We start from the raw sequence: 5,009 nt of genomic DNA on the forward strand, positions 1-5,009 counted from the left end.
CTCATGAAGGCATTTCAATGGTTCTGGGTTTATTTTTAGCTGAAAAGCAACAAAGAGTAGGTCCTTAATTTTTACTTTTAGCTTTCAAGTTCTATGTGATTATCCATCCTAGATAAGCACCTATAGCTATCCAAGCATGGTAGAATCTTTGGTCAAGCATCATCTTTGATAACCATATAATTGCTCTTGTTACTCTATGTGACAAAGGGATCAAGCAGTCTCAATCTTCGTGAGAAGCGGACGATTCTGAATCGAATTCAACCTTGCAAGGTAAACCTAACTCACATGCTTGGAACACCAAAGGGTCGTTCCGAAGCAACCGTTTGCCTTTCATTCCGACTCGTGGACAGGTCCACCACAAGCGACTGCAGGACCATACGCACTTCCAAAGTGCAGGACGTACGTCTGTAGCGCGACTACAAAACCCGTACTCCTGGTTGCCCTTGCAACACGTATTCCCACACGTCGAACTTAAGTAACCAGAAGAAGCAAATACGAGTGGTGGGAGGTATGTCCACTCCTCGGGCCGATTGGTTACTAGGCTTGCCGCTTACCCAAAACTCACGGCATGTGGTTAGTACTTTCAAACGCTTGACCCCGATCACCGCACACTGCGACCTTATCAAAATTCAACAACACAGACGGGGTATCATTCCTTTCTATGATACTGCACATAACCCCGTCTGTCATCCTTATAGTGATAACAGGAATATAAGCATTATAACTCCTATATCGCGCGAGTTACAGAAAATCACCCGACTTCTATCGGTCCTATTAGCGGAGCATCTATGCGATAAGGACTCAGGTACAGTACATTGGTTCCTAGGATTTAAGCATCTAGGGTTCCAAGCAATTCCTAAGAACGTAATGCAAAGATAGATATAAATAACATAGGTGCAGTGTAAATAAATTAGGGTTTATGTCCGGGGCTTGCCTTTACTGGTGGGGCTGAAGTTAGAAATGTCAATATCTTCCGAACTTTGGTTCGGGGCTTGCGATATCCCTTGGTGACATCCACTTGGTCTTCAGAAACATCCTCTGTAGACTTCGGGGAGATCTCGTAGGTACCGTTGCCGAAGTAGTCGTATCTATATGTAATGCAACATTACATTCAAGTGTGCACACAAAACTATTCTACTTCACAATAAAGTTACAATCTAGCACTCATCTAACAGACTACTCACACAACAACCAGAAAGATCTGAATTAAACTTAGACAGAGCTTTAGGGGGACAACTAATTAAGAAGGGCTATATGTTGAAGACTATAACAGAGTCGATTGGATACAACAGAGGTTTAGTTGATAGTTTTGGTAAAGAAGGGAGTTCTCTATACAGTTTTAGGAAATCTGCTGATTTCTGTCTAGAAGAGAAATCGGCATGAGTAGTTTCTGTATATGAGCAGAAGAGATTAACCGGTTTGGTTTTATCAAATGTTAAAATGGCTGATAGAGATAGGAATATTAAAGGTACTGTGTTACAAGGATAGATCAAGGGAGGATCTTGCCGATTGAATTATCAGCATATTTTTGGTTTATCTGATTGGTTGGTGCATTGGTTTTGGCCTTAACCGATGAGGATGCATCAGGTTTAGCCGATAGATATGCTTTGGTCGTGCCTAACAGAGGCGTGTTTACTGTGCGGTCTTACTAATCTAGGGTTGTGTACTTTGACCTATGTAGCCGATTGATAGGTGTATCGGTTTCCTAGTGGATCGATGAAAGCATCGATTACTTTAGCAGAGGGATGATTCCTAAAGTAGTTGTGTCTTAATTGAGATGTGCTTAAGTGTTATCCTGGGTAACTAGGTATGGTCGTATCGGCTTGATTACGTCAGCACATCAATTGAGTGACGTACAGCCGATTGGAGTGTGGTTAAGGCTATGTGACTGATAAGTATAAAGCCGACCTCTCAGTCGATAAATCAACTGATAGAAGTGTGTGGATAAGAATGGGGAAACTAAGGATCGATCGATCGTGTTTGACCGATATGGAAAAGCAACCAAAATCGGCTTGGATCGGTCGATAGCAAGAATCTTAAGGTTGTGCGTGCAACTCCGATACATCGACTATGTGTAGTCGATGTAGGACAGAATAACAGAATTGTATCGGCAGTAGCCGATACTAGAAAGATAACTATCGTATCAGCTAACCAGCCGATGGTAGAAGCATATTGAAAGAATTGCATCGGCTGACAGCCGTTACACAGAAACATCATAGGCTCAAAGGAAACGGATGCTTAGCGACGGGGCTGATAGCCGATGCTGAAGCATAGCTGCAGAGATGTATTAGCTAAATAGTAGATATACACGAACTAACATGGATTCTTATATCAGATAGGATCTTAAGGAAACGGCAATCAAGACAAGGACAATGTCTTGATGGCAGGGATATAAGCATTCGTATAAAAGTATCACACATCTCCATTTAAGACATATATTCTATGACTTACTTTTCAGTTATAACACAAGCATACAATATAAAGCACAATAAAACATCTGTAAGGATCGATGGACCAAGAGGGGGGGTGAATTGGGCCTTTTTCAATTTCTAAAACAAAGTAAAGCAACCTTAACCTATGCAATGCTAGTAAGGCAGAAATTCACCAACCGGATAACTAAGCTACCTACACAAGCTAAGAGAGATAAAAAGAGAAGTAAAGCCTAGCAAGGTAGAGCAAAGTTATGATCTCTAAGTCAAGCACATGAATAAATTGCATGAAAGAAAATGCTTGAATAAAGAGAATGGACAAGAGACGACCGGATTTTTTCCAGAGGTATCGATGTGTTGGCACACACCCCTAATCCACGTTGTGACACTCACAAAGAGTCTTGTCACCACCCAAGTCACCGAGACGAGGGCGCTCACTAAGAGTGTCCGTTCACCATCCCGGCGTGGTGGAGATCAAGCCACGTACAATCTTCTTCTCCGGGCTCCCACAATCCCTGGCACGCTCCGCGAGAAACACCTCGATCACCAAGATCGCCTAGGTGATGCCAATCACCAAGACTAACAAGCTAAGGCCTTCACTTGAGCAAGAACCGATCACCAAGAACGGATGCACACAAGCTTCTCTCTACTCAAGTCCTTAATCTTGCTTCTTGATTGATTGAATGAACAAGTATGTGAAATGATGAAGCTCAAGGTGGCTCTTGACTATAGTATGAGTGTTTGGATGTTGCCTGGTGTCAAAAAAAATAGTAAAATGACCCATTGGAGGGGTATATATAGGCAGCTCACACGAATAGAGCCATTGGAGAAAAGCTGCCAGAAAACTGCGTAGCGCCGGTTAATCCGACGTACCTCCAATAGTCATCGTCGGTTTAACCGATGAATGTAAACTGCCCCTTCTGAAAACTAGCCATTACAACTTGGGCAGATTAACCGACGTATCATCGGTTTAACCAGTGAGTGTAGTTGTCCACTGATCAACTGAAAAAACCAAGTCTCTGGACAACTGCACCGATATTAACTCAAACCTGTCGTCGGTTTAACCGGTGAGTACAACTTCTAAAATCCTTGGAAAAACCATCTTACTGGTCAATTGCACCGACGTCCTATTTCAAACATCGTCGGTTTAACCGGTGTATAGAGCTTGAAATACCCTGGAAAAACCAACTCTGGACTAATGCACCGACATTAAATTCAAACACGTCGGTTTAACAGGTGTATTGACTTGTCCAGACTCTGCTGACTTCGTTTAACCGACGTATAGAAAATATAGATCGTCGGTTAAACCGGTGTTAAAGATTTTTTCTGATTTTGCCTTTTCTGATTTGAGTCTTGAATGAAATCCACATATTCTTGAGATATGAGTTGAGAACCACTTATTTGAACTTCTAGAAACCTGAGTGACCATTGTGTGCATCCATTTTCAAATGACCATGTCCATACTCAAGTTACTAAGCCTTAACCCCTCTTAATAGTGCGATCACTACAAAAACTATAAAACCTATACTAACCTAAGTGTCCTTCTCAACCTTATGACACTTAGGACTAGAAAGATCCTTAGTCTTGACATATAATTGAGTTGAATGCCGAGATCTCTTTTTTTGAATAACGAAAATTAGGGGCCTCTTTTGACATATGACCAAATGAGCGATAATGATCTATTAAGCTGCACAAACTCATTAGTCACAATAATGGTTGTCATTAATCACCAAAACATACCTTGAGGGCCTAGATGCTTACAATCTCCCCCTTTTTGGTGATTGATGACAACACAAACATAAATAACGAGAGAGCGAGAAAGATAAGGCAAGAATAAACACAAGCAAACTCAGAAAATAAAGAACCAAAGAGCTCAACGGCTCAAACGAAATCCATAGATATGTCTCAAACCACAGCATACTCAAGCGACAAATGTACATATCCATGAACTAACACCAAATGTGATACAAAACATCAAAGTCCTGATAACTATGAGCTCTCTCTAACTCTACCCTCCCCCTGACTCCAACTCCCTCTCCCCCTTTGGCATCAAAGCACCAAAAGAGGCGAGCTACTGATCCGGCTGTCGCGGTATGGTGAGGAAACGGTCCGGGTCATCGTCGTCGTCGTCGGACGGTGTATCCTTGGTGACGGACGGGAGCGGCTGGTCAGAAACGCCTGCTGGATCTGAACTGACTGGGGGTGTAGCTGTCGTCGAGGCTCTCGTGCTGGCACTGCCTGGAAGAGGATCCGTGGAAGTAGTAACCGTGTCAACATCTGAAGTAGTAAGTGCTGAAGCTGCCGGCTATGTCGACTGCTGAAGCAAGGAACCCTCTCCACCTCCCCCTGAAGGTAGTGTCTGTGGTACGACAGGGAGGGTGACTGACTGCACTGCTGAAGGAGACTCCTAGAAGAGTGAAGTCGCTGGCAGTGGTGAGAAGAATGGACGACCCACAGACCCAAGTAGTGCGGACATCAAGAACGTGGTCTCCGGTGTCACTGAGGTAGCTGGAGCTGCAGTAGGGGTTGGAGCTGGTGTAACGGCAAGCGGAGGTGCTCCAACACCCTGAAGGTCTGGCT

Source organism: Panicum hallii, chromosome 8 (genome assembly GCF_002211085.1).
Source record: "Panicum hallii strain FIL2 chromosome 8, PHallii_v3.1, whole genome shotgun sequence".
Taxonomy (NCBI): Eukaryota; Viridiplantae; Streptophyta; class Magnoliopsida; order Poales; family Poaceae; genus Panicum; species Panicum hallii.